At 51.4% G+C, this 16,859-nt stretch overlaps 1 long non-coding RNA gene across 2 annotated transcripts; it reads left to right on the forward strand.

Annotated features, from left to right (window-relative positions):
• Positions 1 to 13,248: 13,248 nt before the first annotated feature.
• LOC123567308 (uncharacterized) lies at positions 13,249 to 16,647 on the forward strand. 2 transcript variants are annotated; one of them, XR_010578210.1, is made up of 3 exons: positions 13,249 to 13,346; positions 15,841 to 15,958; positions 16,529 to 16,647. It is a non-coding gene; the product is annotated as an uncharacterized lncRNA (long non-coding RNA). The 2 variants fall into 2 exon arrangements; XR_010578209.1 differs by lacking the exon at positions 13,249 to 13,346 and adding an exon at positions 13,391 to 13,527.
• The last annotated feature ends 212 nt before the right edge of the window (positions 16,648 to 16,859 follow it).

The raw sequence follows: 16,859 nt of genomic DNA on the forward strand, positions 1-16,859 counted from the left end.
ACAGCAAGGTCCCAGGGGCACAGGACAGTGGCCGGATATGCAGCTGGGCGTCGATGGCCTGGACATCCAGTGTGGGCCATGGCAAGGTCAGTGTTGTGTAGGGCCACCGAGGACCCACAGGCAGAGGCATGCAGCTGTCACCTGCGATTTGGATGGATGATTCTGGTGGTCCTGCCGAGAGTGAATGGCATGGGGAGACCCCACGTTGGGAGCCCCCCTCCTCAGGCACTCACATGCAGGGAGGCCTGAGCAAGGATGGGGATGGTCGGCGGGGTGGGGAGATGAGGGCCTGAGTCCATGAGGGCCTCAGAGGCCCAGCTGGCAGCTTGAACCCTTCCATCCCCAAGATGAGGATGAGCGGCTACAGCGCTGGGGTGAGCTGCCCCGGCCATGGGGCCAAGTAGCAGTGCAGGTCATTCATTCACTCAACAAACCTTCTTTTTAAAATTTATATTTATTTATTTATTTATTTATTTATTTATTTATTTATTTATTTGGTAAAAGATGAGGTCTTGCTATATTGCCCAGGCTGGCCTTGAACTCCTGAGCTCAAGCAATCCTCCTGCATCAGCCTCCCAAAGTGCTGGGATCATAGGTGTGAGCCACTGCACCCAGCCTCACTCAACAAACTTTCATGGAGGGTCTGCTAAGTACCAAGTAACATCAAACCCATTTGGGGCTGGTGGTCGGCTGGGAACATGACAGAACATGAAAACACACACAGGATACAGAGGGTGGTTGTAAAGTGAGCTATTCACGTTATCGAGGTGGCATTCACAATGGGGGAAGAGAAAAGGGCTGGAGGGAAAACAGTGGAGCACGGAGGAGGAGAATGGGGGGATCCATCTAAATGGGGAGAAGGGACCTCTGCAGGAAGGAATGAGCTAACGGCGAGGCAATCGCTGGCTGGGAGGGTGCCCAGAGCAGATGCTGTGGATGCAACTTCCTTCATCCTCACGGCAGCCCTAAGGCACACTACTAGCTGCCCATTTCACAGAAGATGAAAACAGAGGCCCAGAAAGGTTAAGCGCATTGTCTGAGGTCACACAGCCCAGGAGTGACAGGGACAAGTTTATGACCCAGCGTGGCCCTCAGTGACTCTGCTGCTCTGTAGGAAATACCCTGGGAGCCTGGGGTGGGGTCAGGCACAGGGCAAGGGTTTTGAGCGGAAGTAAGCACTCCTGGGAAGTGCAGACGCGGCGATGGAGGGGAGACGCGGCACTGGAGGGTAGACGCGGTGGTGGAGGGGAGACGGGCGCTGGAGGGGAGACGCGGCGCTGGAGGGGAGACGGGCGCTGGAGGGGAGACGCGGCGCTGGAGGGGAGACGCGGCGCTGGAGGGGAGACGCGGTAGTAGAGTGGAGACGCGGTAGCAGAGTGGAGACGCGGCGCTGGAGTGGAGACGCGGCAGTGAGGTGGAGACGTGGTGGTGGGGTGGAGACGCGGTGCTGGAGGGCAGACGCAGTGGTGGACTGGAGACGCGGCGCTGGAGTGGAGATACGGCGCTGGAGGGTAGACGCGGCGCTGGAGTGGAGACGCCGAGGTGGAGTGGAGATGCGGCGCTGGAGGGTAGACGCGGCGCTGGAGTGGAGACGCCTTGCTGGAGTGGAGACGCCGCGGTGGAGTGGAGATGCGGCGCTGGAGGGCAGACACGGCGATGGAGGGCAGACACAGTGCTGGAGGGCAGACGCGGCCGTGGAGTGGAGACGCCGCGCTGGAGTGGAGATGCCGCGGTGGGGTGGAGACGCGGTGCTGGAGTGGAGACGCGGCACTGGAGTGGAGACGCGGCTCTGGAGTGCAGACGCGGCGGTGGGGTGGAGACCCGGCTGTGGAGTGGAGACGCGGCGCTGGAGTGGAGACGCGGCGCTGGAGGGTAGACGCGGCACTGGAGTGGAGACGCGGCGCTGGAGTGGAGACGAGGCGCTGGAGTGGAGACGAGGCGCTGGAGGGTAGACGCGGCGCTGGAGTGGAGACGCGGCGCTGGAGGGTAGACGCGGCGCTGGAGTGGAGACGCGGCGCTGGAGTGGAGACGCGGCGCTGGAGTGGAGACGCGGCGCTGGGGTGGAGACGCGGCGGTGGGGTGGAGATGCGGCGGTGGGGTGGAGACGCGGCCGTGGGGTGGAGACCTGGCGGTGGGGTGGAGAGCGCGGCGCTGGGGTGGAGACGCGGCGCTGGAGTGGAGACGCGGCGGTGGGGTGGAGACGTGGCTGTGGAGTGGAGACCCGGCGCTGGAGTGGAGAGCGCGGCGCTGGAGTGGAGAGCGCGGCGCTGGAGTGGAGACCTGGCCGTGGAGTGGAGACGCGGCGCTGGAGGGCAGATGCGGTCATGGAGTGGAGACGCGGTGCTGGAGGATAGACGCGGCGCTGGAGGGCAGACGAGGCAGTGGAGTGGAGACCCGGCGGTGGAGTGGAGAGCGCGGCGCTGGAGTGGAGACGTGGCCGTGAAGTGGAGACGCGGCACTGGAGGGCAGATGCGGCCATGGAGTGGAGATGCGGCGATGGGGTGGAGACGCGGCCATGGAGTGGAGACGCGGCGCTGGAGGGTAGAGGCGGCGCTGGAGTGTAGACGCGGCGCTGGAGTGGAGACGCGGGGCTCGAGTGGAGACCGGGCGGTGGAGGACAGACGCGGTGTTGGAGTGGAGACGCTGGGCAGGAGCTCTGAGCACCCAGGCCTTGCTGCATTGTGACTTCATGAGCACTGGGGGTGGAAGGTGTGGCATCTCCCTCTGGCCCCTCCCCACCTGTCTTCTACAAAAGGCCTGATCTTGGCATCCCATGGTGAGGGGTGAATTGTGTTCTCTGTGTTTTGCTCTGTTTGGGGACCATCCAGGGCATCTCTGAAATGGGGCTTGGATTCTGGAACTCAAGGTCTAGCACGCCGTGCTGTCACGGCACCCACCTTGTGTCCGTGGCTGGTTCAAGGGGGCACTTTTGCGTGAGGACTTTCCTCAAAATGCAAAACAGTAGATGCGACCTCATCAGGCTTGTCCTCCCTTTCAGAACAGCCCTGGAGTTAAATGCTGGATTCGATCTGGGACTCAGATCCTTAAGCTCATTGTAGACACCCACACCTCACGCCACAAATCTTAGGCTAAGCAAGATAATCCAGACACAAAACACAACATACACAAACGATTCCCTGACAGGACAGGCACAGCCAAGCTCTGCGGATAGAGGGCAAGGTGGTGGTTACCCCTGGGGTGGGCCAGGGATTGACAGACCAGGGGCACGAGGGAACATTCTAGGGTGATGGAAATATTCTGTATCTTAACAGGAGTTTGGCTTAATCAGGTGAATTTATTTATGAAAGTGAATTGTACTTAAGATTTGGGTCTTTTACTATATATAAATTGTACCTCAATAATAAAATAAAATGGGCATAAAAAGTTTGCCAGGTGAAGGGAAGGAAAGGTTTCTAGCCAGTAAAGATCAGAGGCAGAGGCATGGAGGCCTCGGGGGGAACGGTGTGCTTGGCAAAAATGGAATTATCTTGTTGGGCCAGATGATTAAGGAATTTGCTGTGGACCGAATGTTTGTTGTCACCCCCAAATCCACACGTTGAAACTCAAATCCCTAATGCAATGGTATTTGGAGATGGGGCTTTCAGGAGATAATTAGTTCACAAGAGTGGTGCTTTCATGATGGGATTAGTGCCCTTGGGAAAGAAGCCTAGGGAGTTAGTGTGTGTGTCCTCTCTCTCTCTTTCTCTGTCTCCCCCCCCACCCCCTCTGCCGTGTGAGGACACAGGATCTTCCAGCACCTTGAGCTTGGACTTGCAGGCTCCAGAACTGTGAGAAATAGAATTCTGTTGTTTCAGCCCCATCTAATGCATTCTGTTCCAGCAGCCTCCCCACACTGACGAAGAGAGAATTTGATTTAACGGCAATCTAGTTCCAGCTTCCCATTTTACAGGTAAGTAAAAGGTCAGAAGGAGTGATAACTTGTCCACATCTGTGCAGTTTGCCAGTGGCAGAACTACAACTCCAATTTGGGGTGTTCTTCCACCGTGTGTGTGTGTGTGTGTGTGTGTGTGTGTGTGTGTGTGTGTGAGAGAGAGAGAGAGAGAGAGAGAGAGAGAGAGAGAGAGAGAGAGAGACTGGGGGAGTTTGGAGAGAGCGATGATTCCATTGGGGTCATAGTTGTTGAAGGAAAAGAGCAATTCACCCTTATCTGTGTTCATGCCCCGCAAATGGGCTAGCTATATTAAAACAACTCTTAATAAAACAAATGCAATGATCTGTGTTCATGCCCCCCAAATGGACCAGCTATATTAAAATCACTCTTAAACAAACATGCAGTTTCACCCCAGTCTGCCACTCCAAGAAGCCAACCCTGGGTGTTTGCCTCTACCTGCTCTCTGCCCTCCATCATTTGAGTAACAATTTGGCACAATGTTTCTGCACCAGGGGCTGAGCCACGCTCTCTACCTAACTTGCTCTTGCCATCCTCCTGGCAAGCTGCAAGGTGTGGTTATTGCCCTCCCCGTTGTAGGAGGAGGGACCTGCAGCTCAGGGGACTGAGGCTCTTTGCCTGCAGTTATATGACAGTAGGTGGCTGCTGGGCATCCCAGGCAGGTTGAAGTGCGATTAGGGTTTGGACCTTGGTTCTTGCAGCCTTGGCAGTTGCTTCTGCTGCTGCCTGGAAAACTGAACTCCCAAATACTTACGCGGCTGGTACCTGCTCCTCATCCAGGTCTCAAATCAAAGGTCAATGCCTTCATGAAGGCTTCCTTAACCCATTCCACCTCAGCCTCCAGCACTTTCCAGCACATTCCGTCTTCTATAGTCTTCAGAACCCTTGTTTTATTAATTTATCTTGTTTACTTATGTGTTTATTATCCCTATTAGAATGTAAGTCAAGGCCAGGGGCAGTGGCTCACGCCTATAATCCCAGCACTTTGGGAGGCTGAGGCAGGCGGATCACCTGGGGTCAGAAGTTGAAGACCAGCCTGGCCAACATGGTGAAACCCCATCTCTACTAAAAATACAAAAATTAGCTGGGTGTGGTGGTGGGCGCCTGTAATCCCAGCTACTCGAGAGGCTGAGGCAGGAGAATCACTTGAACCTGGGAGACAGAAGTTGCAGTGAACTGAGATTGCACCACTGCACTCCAGCCTGGGTGAAAAAAAATGTAAGTCAAGAAAGAAGGAACCTCGGCCAGGTGCAGTGGCTGATGGCTGTTGTCCCAGTACTCTGGGAGGCCAAGGTGGATAGATCACCTGAGGTCAGGAGTTCGAGACCAGCGTGATCAACATGGAGAAACCCGTCTCTACTAAAAATACAAAATTAGCCAGGCATGGTGGCGCATGCCTGTAATCCGAGCTACTCGGGAGGCTGAGGCGGGAGAATCGCTTGAACCCTGGAGGCGGAGGTTGTGGTGAGCTGAGATAGCACTATTGCACTCCAGCCTGGGCAACAAGAGTGAAACAAACAAACAAACAAAAAATAAAAAAAAGCAAGCAAGCAAGCAAGAAAGAAAGACAGAAAGAGTGAGCCTCATTTATATACTCATTTATATGCTCCTGTTAAACCAACATATATTGAATATATGTTGAATACATAAGTGAATGAGTAAAGGAATGAATGTCCCCTCATCCTGTGCCTTTCCACTAATTTCCAATAGTCTGCGCTTTCCTGCTATAGCCTTTTACTTGGGAACTTAGGTCATTTCCATTTTTGCACTATTGCATATCCTGTTACAATCAATGGGCATTTTTGTAAAATCATGACTGTGTGTACCCCATGAATAAAGACGCTTAAAACAACAACTAAGATGAATGTTTTATGAGGGTTCTTGTCACAAGAGGCCCCCCATGTTCCAAAGCCCTGCTCTATTCCAGGCTCCAGGTACACTCTTTCTTCCTGCCTCATTTTGTCCTTGCCTTGCTTTCCTGCTCTGAGAATCAAAGAGGAGAATCTTTTATATGCAAACGACGTGGTTTCACCAATAAGATGTAGAAAGAGCTCCACCCGGCCATGGGTTCTGCTATCTGAATTCCTGAGGTAAAGAAGAGTGGGCTCTGTTCAGCTCTTCTGAAACAAGAGCCAGCCAAGAGCAATTCTGAAATTGCTGCCCCTGGAAATTAAATCACTGTCTGTGGTGGAGATTAGTGAGTTGGTGATGAGCTTGGGTGTGGGGGCTGGCCTTCGGGTCGCGGCTCTGCCACTTGTGAGCTCGTGCAGCTGAGTGAGTCCCTTCAGCTCTCAGCATCTCCATCTCCTCATCAGTAAAATCGGGCTAACGAGGGGAGCGGCTACAGAGGGCTGCTGAGAGCATCACATGAGAGGCTGTGAAGTGCCTGGCAGCTGGTGTTTGCACTAGAAACACTCTCCAACAGGCAGTCTCGGGGCTCCCGCCACTGTCTGAGGTCTGTAATAATGAGACATTAGTCCTGAGAGCCTCTGCTCCCTGGGCTGCCCTCCTGGCCCCATGATCCCCCATATCCTACCTTCCTGTGGCCACCTGCTAAATCAGCCAGGTCCCTGGACCCTTGGGATTTAACCAAAAGGTCCTTAGAAGGGGTGACAGCTCCCAAAGATGTGACTTGGACACTGCACTTGCAGATGTAGCACTGCCAGGTGGCTGTGACTGCCAGATGCCACATGGCATTCTTCTTCATTCATTCAACTATGTGCCTGTGTGGTTGGAGACCCTGGGGCCCGTCCATCCATGGAAGACACAAAGGACTACCTGGACTACAGGGGTTGCCACTGCCCGCGGTGCTGCAGGGAGCACGGGGCTACCAGGTGGCAGTTTGTCTCTGTGCTATACTTTCACATCATGTTCCTCTAATTATTTCCTTGAGTTAATTTACATTTATCATCGTTACAATTCGCTGTGTTGTGCTCCTAATTTGCAGAAATGCTTCAGCAGCTCAGAACTGATCCATTAACGCACAACGGTGTGATTAAGACAGTGGAACGACGACAAGAACACAGAATGAGTTCGCGATCGTAAACCAAGTGAGAGGTGTCTGTGTTGGTCCTGGGAGGAGAACCTCCTGAAAGATGACTTTGCACAGGCAGCCCAAACACACAAGCATGAGTTAAAATACAGCAAGTCCCTATTTCTGAAAAATGGATTGCATCGTAGCAGTGAACTCACCCGTCAGACCTTGTACTTTGTTATCTGTTGTGAAGCTTTATCAAACAGCCTCCTGAAGGGGAGGAACGCTTCAACTCTTTTTCAAGGAAAGTGTGGGGATCTCTCGGGCAAGCAAATCGCATTTCAAGCACAAAACCAGGCGTGCCCATGCAAAATTGAGTAATTTCACGAATAAAGGCCGAAATGAGACAAAAGCAACATCAGTCAAAGTTGGTTGCTCTGTAGCCAAAGCAGAGGAGGTGAAGTGGCTGCTGAAGAGGCAATAAAAGCAACCCCCAAATTAATGCCAAATGTGATGCTCAGGGAGAAAACTAAAGGACCGGCAAAATCCTCTATCAAATGGCACTCTGGGATATAACGTGGAAGAGCAATTCCTGGACGTGTGCCTGCCAGCAGTCACTTCTCTTTACGCAGGAAAACCTCTGAGGCAAAGAGGGTGAATTGGGTCCTGGCAGGTTCGGTATGAAGAGAGGGTGAATCGGATCCTGGCAGGTTCGGTAGGAAGAGAGGGTGCATCGGGTCCTGGCAGGTTCGGTATGAAGCATGATGGTTTTGAGGAAAGTGATCGTGATCACGGCCAGCATTTTGTGAGTATGTGCTTGGCCCAGGCAGTGCTAAAAGCACTTTACAGCATTCAGCCACATTTCCTTCTATTTTATTTATGTATTTATTTAATACGGATACTTTTATTATTTAGATTTTATAACTGACAAGCCAAGGGACATGGAGGCAGGCTACCTTGCCCACCGTGACACAGCTAGCTAGCAGTGGAGAGGTGCATGCCCTGCCAACTAGCTCCATACACACACTTAACCACCGTGCCAAACAGCTTCTGGCCAAACCTGAGGGAGAAGTGCCTTTTTCTTCCCTGACTTTTGAAAGCTCATGTTTCAGGAAAAGAGGTTTTTCACAGAGTTAAGTTATGAGGATGATAATTTTCTGGTAGCCATGGTGTGGACTGGAAAAGGCATGTTCCCATTGGTTCTGACAATGTGTCACCATCTAATTCCCTGTAGGGGCAACCATCAAACCCGTGCCCTGGCTGGGCGTGGGGGCTCACGCCTGCAATCACAGCACTTTGGGTGGATCACTTGAGGTCAGGAGTTCGAGACCAGTTGGCCAACATAGTGAGATCTCGTCTGTACTAAAAATACAAAAATTAGCCTGGCGTGGTGGTGCATGCTTATAATCCCAGCTACTTGGGAGGCCAAAACAGGAGGATTGCCTGGGTGACAGAGTGAGACTCTGCCTAAAAAAAAAAAAAAAAAAAAAAAAAAAAAAATTGGTGCTCTAACTTTGCCTCACTTCGAAGGAATTAACTTGAATCACTGACAGCAGGACGAAGCACAGCTGCTGAGGCGTCTGAATTCTCCCTGGGAGGTCATTGACAGCAGGCACCACATTCTCACGAAGAGATTTGAAACAAAACAGCACACGAGCCTCTGCTTCTTGACACGGATAAAGTGAGTGGACGTCCCTGCCAGATGCCCAGGGGCTCGAGGAGGATCCATTTAATAATGTCTGTTTAGTACCAGGAAGGCCCCAGGTCCGTTGTTTCAGGCCAGGAAAGTCACAGATGCTTCAAAAAGACCAAATCACAGTGAGAACTGCTGGGAAAAGCAGCTGAGGATCAGACACAAGGGATCCCATCCACGAGCTGCAAGCAAACGTGAACGATGTCCAGAGCTGGGCACAGCGAAAAAGCGGGTGAGGAGCCCGTTTCCTGTTATCTTATCTCTCTCACAGCCTCCTTTCCAGCATTCGACTGAGTCTGGCAGTGGCAGAATCCGTTTTCTGCAAGAAATCTGTCACAAGTGACTGTCTCTTGTCTGATCTCAGCTTGTCTTTTCCAGAAGGAGCCACCGTGTGCTGCCTGCCATTGTCAAAGGTTGGGAATTCTGAGATGGGATTTTCTAATTCAGTGGAAATGAGGAGTTGGAAAGAAAAGGAATCCACAACTCAATCTCTCTGGCCTTGGGACCATAGCCATCTTGATACACATTTAATCTCTCAAACTTACAGGAAACAGTCATGATTTATGACTTGTTTTTCAGTATCACCTTCACTTCAATTGCTTTCAAAAATTGTGATGAATTGGCCGGGTGCAGTGGCTCATGCCTGTAATCCCAGCACTTTGGGAGGCCAAAGCGGGCGCATCACTTGAGGTCAGGAGTTCGAGGCCAGCCTGGCCAAAATGGTGAAACCCCGTCTTTACTAAAAATACAAAAAAATTAGCCGGGCGTGGTGGCCCACGCCTGTAGTCCCAGCTACTTGGGAGGCCGAGGCAGGAGAATTGCTTGAACCAAGGAAGCAGAGGTTGCAGTGAGTCGAGACTGCGTCATTGCACTCCAGCTTGGGCAACAGAGCAAAACGTCTCAAAAAAAAAAAAAAAAAAAAATTATGATGACTCTCTAGTGAAAACAATTCCCTAAACTGTCTGGGCTGGGGGATCCCCCGACTCTTCTCTGGACATGGAGTCTTCCCTTTGAGAGGTCACAGCCAGGCTGGTAGCCTCAGGGCAGGGTGGGAAGTGGTCCCCACATCTGGTTCTTCGCCAGAGCTCTCCATCTCCATGGCTGGCACCACCACCCACTCAGCCGCTCTGTCTAGAGGTCGTACTTAACATTTCCCTCTTCCTCATCTTCTTTTCCTGATTTGTCACCAAATCTTGAGGACTTTGCTTCTTCACAGTATCTAGTCTGCCTGTCTCCCCACATCTTCACCACAGCCCCTGATCCCAGGCCCCATCTCCGGGCTGGACCATCCCAACAGCAACTTCTAGGACATGCTCTGAGTTCCCCCAGGTCCACTGTCATTCAATGGCCTGGGTGGCTGCTTCAAAGCACGAATGGGTGCCCTCCCTTCTCTCCTCTCTTGCCCTTGCACTGCAGACCTCTCAGTCACAGCTCCTGCCCTGCCCTGAGCTGTGTAACTCACCGAATCCCACAGCAAGCCCACGAGGGAGGCAGCTCTGTGTGGGCCACCGGGGAAGCAGATGCTGGTGCAGGTTGCAGTCCCAGGAAGCAGGGTGAGGCAGGCCAGGAGGGAAGCCGGCCCAGAGCGTGTTACTGCTGCAGGGGATACCCAGCCCCTCCGGGGCCCTACGGCTGTGTAGAAGGCACCTTGACAATAAGACACAGAGCTGTTCTCCACTGACCCCAATCCCACGAGTTGAGGTTTATCCCGAAGGGTGGTGACTCCCCTCCACGTCCAGGCTCCCCATAGGGGGAAGGCTGAGTAAGCTCCTGGCTTCAGAAAAAGCCTGAAAGCACAAAGGTGGGGACATTTTGAGGGCACTAGGGGCAGGGCATCGGCAGTGGCCTGGGTCCCGGCATTGGGGGTGCTCTGCTGAGCCTGCCAGGGTGAGCTGAGGGGGTGGCGTGGGGCCAAAACGGTCTCCTACACCAGAAGGTGGTGTCTCCATTTTGCAGCTGTGGAAACAGAGGCACAGGGAGGCCAGTGGCTTGTTCAGGCTCATGCCATCACTAAAGACCAACACCATCCATTTGGTTGGCAGCATCCCTGCAAGAGCTGGTCTCGCTCAGAAGTGCTGAAGAGGCCGGGCATGGTGGCTCCTACCTGTAATCTCAGCACTTTGGGAGGCAGAGGCAGGTAAATCGCTTGAGCCCTGGAGTTCAAGACCAGCCTGGGCAACATAGTGAGACCTCATCTCTACAAAAACAAACAGATAAATAAATAAATAAATAAATAAATGTAAATAAATTAGCCAGGCATGGTGGCACCCACCTGTTGTCTCAGCTACGTGAGAGGCTGAGGCAAGAGGATAATTTGGGCACGAGAGGTTGAGGCTGCAGTGAACTACGATCTTGCCTCTGCACTCCAGCTTGGGTGACAGAGACCCTGTCTCTAAAAAAAAAAAAAAAATAGTCCTGAAGAATTCACACCCCTGGAACGCCCCTCATCCAGCGAGTGCTGAGGGTGGAGGATAGACACTGCCAGGGGTCCCTGAGGCACCAGCTCTCAAGGGACTCCCAGAGTCCCCAGCTTTCGGGATGAATACGGAATAGAAGCACGCTTATCTGCAGCCGAGACATGGGCCCTCGACCATAGGAGGCCCCACCCGCCCAATCACAGTCCCTGGCCCCTTTTGGCTCAGTCTTGTCCTTTTTGGTGTGGGACAAAGACCCAGGGAACTGGCACTTTCAGCTCCTCTTCCATTCACTGTGTATGTCAGTAATAAACTGTCTCCAAGAGTGGTTCATTGTGTGCACACTGGCTGAATCTGACCGTCAGACCTCGGCTTTGTCCAGCCTGCTGTGAACTTCTGAAGAGGCCCAAACTAAGACAGCTTCTCATTTATTCCAACGTACACTAGAAAAAAATATAACTAGAACCACACACCCTAAGCTAAATCAAGCATTTCAGTTTCAGTGAATTTTGATTCGAAGGTGAGAGTCCTGACCAGGTGGCCCCATGGACACAGGACAAACGGAGAGGCGGGTCTTCAAGCTGCTGGCTGAGAAAGGCCCGAGCGTTGGCCTCTGGGCCACACGGGAGGTGGGCGTGTTCCTGGGAGACATCCCAGATGGCTCCTGGTGCTTCCACGACCAGATCCCAGATCTCCGTCCTCCAGGTATGGGGACGCCTCTCACCTTTTCTGGTTAACTGATCCCGAGTCACCGCAGTCCTCAGATTTGTAGGTTGCCCTGCCCTCATACGGTAGAACATACACATTGCCTTCCTTCCTTCCTTCCTTCCTGCCTGCCTGCCTGCCTGCCTGCCTGCCTGCCTCCCTCCCTCCCTCCTCCCTTCCTCCCTCTCTCCCTCCCTCCCTCCCTCCTTCCCTCCCTTCCTCCTTCCCTTCCTTTCTCTCTCCTTTCTTTTCTTTTCTTTTTTCTTCTCTTTTCTTTCTTTTTGAGACAGGGTCTTAGTGTGTGGCCTAGCTTAGAGTGCAGTGGTGCAATCATGGCTCACTGCAGCCTCTACCTCCCAGGCTCCAGCCATCCTCCCACCTCAGCCTCCTGAGTAGCTAGGACCACCATGACCAATACTTTTTTTTTTTTTTTGGTAGAGACAGGGTCTCCCTGTATTGCCCAGGCTGGTCTCAAACTCCTGGGCTCAAGCAATCCACCCGCCTTAGCCTCTCAAAGTGCTGGGATTACAGGCATGAGCCACTGCGCCCGGCCCACACCGTGTTTTCTTTCTCTCCGTCCCTCCACCCACTTGCAGCTTTCTTCCCAAATTAGATTCATGGTGGCATACAAAATCCATTCCTCATCCCTAAGATGCCCCCAGGCATGGGAGGCAACACTAATTTGATAGTTTTCCAGGACACTAGCAAACACGACTATAATTCCAAGATTAAAAAAAAAAAACCTCAGTGACAAGTGCATACCTCCAACCACACAATTCCATCCCGATTGCTCAATTTCTTTTTGGTGATCACTATCAAGATTTGAGCCCACGATTTCTTCTGAATCCCACTTGGCCACTGCACATAACATCACACTTTGCTTTCCAAACCCTGTTTGTGATCTGCCTGCCCCCGCACTCTCAGAACTGGCAGAATGGATCTGAGTGGCATTGAGGAATCCAGGGGGTTTGTACAGGAGCGAGAGTTTCATTTTTCCCTTAATTGAATTACTTATCACTGGAAGTTAAATGGCTGTTTCTGAAAAGCAGCCAGACACTTTAGACAGAGGGATGTTTGGCTCCTGAGTGATATTCCTTTTTAACACATGAATTGGTCACCAAAACCTCTCCAAGCCTCAGAAATGCTAGACTCTATTCTGAGAGATTTGGCAATTTCACCTGCCTTTTAATGCATCGGCAGGTGTGTGACAAGCATGGGGCTTATGAACAAAATGAATTTTTGGCCTTTTTGTCTATTATTGTAGCTCAGGAATACACTCACAGAATTGGGAGACTATGGTTGGGATGGCCCAACATAAAATGTATTCCAAGAAGTAATTGCAAAATTCACTTGGGGGTGGGGTGGAGGGAGTTGAGGCAGCACTCAAAGACAGAGGCACTCATCCTCCTGAACAACCAACACTGAAGTGCTTCAGTAGGTCCATGTGACTGCTGTGATATTGTGATATAATTAGAAACGTATATTTTGGTCTTTGTCCCTGGCTGCGGGCCAGAGCTCTGAAAACCCTTGTGACAGGGGTGCTAGGAAAACCTTTTGTTCTAACATTTGGTCTGCGACCCTGGTTCCTGACAGTGATTCTGAATCCCTTGGAATTTCTGGGGAGATAGAAACACCTTTTATTCTAATGAGGTGATGCTTGGTGGCTCCTGGGTGGGGGTTGAGGGCTAGAAAGACCCAGACATGATTAGAAGCCTGGAGCTTTCAGCTCCACCCACCACTCTCCAGGCAGGGGAGAGGGGCTGGAGACTGAGCTAATAACCGGATTTGCCTCCATGATGAAGCCTGAACTACAGGTGCAGAGAGCTTCCAGGTGGGTGAGCACATCCAGGTGCTGGGTGGTGCCGCACCCCAACTCTGGGGCGACAGAAGCTCCTGCTCTTGGGGCCTTCCCAGGCCTCGCCCTGTATGCCTCCTCCTCTGCTATTCACCTGCCCCCTTTATCGTCTCCTTTATAACAGACCAGGGAGCACAAGTGCAGCGTTTCCCTGAGAGCTGAGTCCTGGCGAATTAATCGAAACTGAGGAGAGGGTCATGGGTGACTTATAGTCAATTTAGAGCCAAGTTGAGTGGAAATGTGGGTGACGTGGGGATTCAATACTTGCAACTGGTGTCTGAAGTGGGGGACAGTCTTGTGGGACTGGCCTTTACCTGGTGGGGTCTGCACTAATGCCAGGTACATAGTGTCAGAACTGAGTTAAATTGTGGAAAAACCAGCCAGTGTCCAGGGAGCTGCAGAATTGGTTGGTTTAGGAACACATATTTGATGTCAGATGGGAAGTGGTGGTGAGACCATAGAAACTTTGTTTTTTTTTTTTTGAGACGGGGGTTTCACTCTGTCACCTAGGCTGGAGTGAGGTGGCACGATCTTGGCTCACTGCAACGTCTGCCTCCTGGGTTCAAGCGATTCTCCTGCCTCAGCCTCCCAAGTAGCTGGGATTATAGGTGCCCACCACCATGCCTGGCTAATTTTTGTATTTTTAGTAGAGACAGGGTTTCACCACTTTGGCCAGGCTGGTCTTGAACTCCTGACCTCAGGTGATCCACCTGCCTTGGCCTCTCAAAGTGCTGGGATTACAGGTGTGAGCCACTGCACCTGGCCTATTTTTAGTTTTTAATTGCCAATTAAGAGAGACAGGCTATGAGTATAAAGATGCTGACATAGATTAGATTATTGTTCCAGAATATTCACCCCCTGCCCCGCACCCCCATGGGGGATGGCACTTCTTCACCCCTTGGTGCTGGACCTGGACATGTGACCTGCATCGGTTCCACAGTGGGTGGAGCCCAGATGCCCACTTATTGGTGTGACTTGTTTTGGTCAAATGGAAATGAGTAGCTTTGCCACTGCAAAGACCTGAAATGCTTGGAAGAAGTGGCCTCACCACACTGCGCTTCTACCATCCATGAGAAGGCTGCCCCGAGGTAGCTGCTGCTTCTTTGGCTTGCAGCGGCAAACAAACACAGGTGGAGCACACCTGGATTCAACCTGCAGCTTAGAGTCAAGCCTGGCCCAGTCCTTGTTCACTGACCTCCAACTAACCACAGGCATGTGGGAGAGAAGACTTGATTATTGTTTGAAGCTGTTGAGTTTGGGGTGGTTTGTTAGGCAGCATCACTGACTATAGCTGACTGATACAAATGCCAACATGGTTTCAAACATAAGCCTCAAAAGGTAAGGGGGTCTGGCTGCAGTGGCTCACGCCTGTAATCCCAGCACTTTGGGAGGCCAAGGCAGGTGGATCACTAGAGGTCAGGAGTTGGAGACCATCCTGGCCAACATGGTGAAACCCCGTCTCTACTAAAAATACAAAAACTGTCTGAGAGTGGTGGTGGGCGCCTGTAATCCCAGCTACTCAGGAGGCTGAGGCAGGAGAATCGCTTGAATTGGGAGGCAGAGGTTACAGTGAGCCGAGATCGCGTCACTGCTCTAAAAAAAGGTAAGGAGGAACCCCCCTTGCCCCCGGTCAAGTGCAGGCATCAACTCGTGACGAAGTTGCTGATGGCAGGGACAGCTCTGCAGATGCCCCATTTCCATGTGGACAGCGCCTCATTTCTCCAGGCAGCCTGCACTGACTGAAGAGAAACAAATGTTTGGCTTTACTACTTCACCATCTTGTCCCATGAAACCCAATTTTAAAGTCAAATTAGCTGTGCACACTTAGGTTTCAGTCTAAATGCTGTGGTGCTACCAACGTCCACAAATTAACTGAAGTGATGAGGTTGAGGGGACACCAAGTGGGCTGAGGTCACACCCTCTGGCCTGTGCAGCTGGGTCACTCTTGTGTAGGATGACTTGCTCGTCCCACGTTTAAAACGGAAATTCCCCAATCCCAGGACCCCTCTTAGTTTGGGGGGGTGGGGTCCCTCTATGCCCACTTAGGCTTGGGCTGGCCAGGTCTTTGACAGCCACTGTAAGATGAATTCATTCATTTCAGAAACATTTACACTTTGGAAAATTTGTGTCTTAGGATTATGGAGACATTATTCCTGCAGTAAACAAGATAAAAATAGATGCAGACATTAGGATGGAAATTAGGCTGGTAAAGATGGTGTATGAAGCACACACTATTTCTCCCTCTCCCTCTTCAAACCCACTAGCATGACATTCAGTGGATTTTTACAGATGTTTATCCACAAGGACAAAGAGAACAGGACAGGAGACGATGGAAATAAGATTTGAGAAGCAGAAAGAGACACGCAGCACCTGACCCGGCAGCTCTGAGAAAGATGAATCAGAACAGGTGTGGGGGGAATCTGAGAAGCCCTGACTTACCCCACAGAATCCCCCGGAAGAGGGATGAAGGGTGCCTGGCTAAGACGCAGTTTGATCCTGATTCTTCTCCCTGGTGCCATGCTGGGGTGGTGCCCTCCTATACCCCGAAGCTTATGCTGGCAGAGGAAACGCAAATTTGGTTGTAGTAAAGAAAGCTTTATTCAAAAGGGCTATTGCAAGTGGGTGGAGGGGAACTATTGTAATAGAATGAGGTCTGCAAGCATCTCCGGAGTTCTAGAAAAAGTTCTAGAAAAGAAAAAGAACTTTTCTTTTCTAGAGAGGAGTAAGCAAAGCTAGAAAGAGCCAGGTGTAGGGAAATGGGATGAAAGAATGGTGTGTGGCCATGTGCAGTGGCTCATGCCTGTAGTCCTAGCACTTTGGGAGGCCGAGGTGGGCGGATTACTTGAGCTCAGGAGTGACCGGCCTGCCTTGGTCTCCCAAAGTGTGGGATTACAGGCATGAGCCACTGCACCTGGTCACAATTTCTTGATTGTTAATCAAATTGAACTTTTCTTTCCTCTTTTTTTTTTTTTTCCAGTCTGTTTGCTGGCCTTTTGGGTTTCCTCTTCTAAGAAGTAACTCTTCAGAGTCTTTCCTTATTTTTCTATTGGATGTACTCCTGGTCATAATTTAAACAACGATCTTCTCTCATCTTGACTTTGGTGTGTCTTCATTTTGTGTTATTTGTGTGTGTGCACATGAGGAATTGTTACATGTTTTGATTAACTGAATTTACCTCTCTCTCGGTAGTTTGGGTTTTGGTGTCTTACTTAAGGGAGACTTCATAACCCTGGGGTCAAATGATACTGTCCTATATTTGCTTCTAAAAGTGTTAGAATTTTGCTACTCATCTTTAGGTCTTTTACCCA

Source organism: Macaca fascicularis, chromosome 10 (assembly GCF_037993035.2).
Source record: "Macaca fascicularis isolate 582-1 chromosome 10, T2T-MFA8v1.1".
Taxonomy (NCBI): Eukaryota; Metazoa; Chordata; class Mammalia; order Primates; family Cercopithecidae; genus Macaca; species Macaca fascicularis.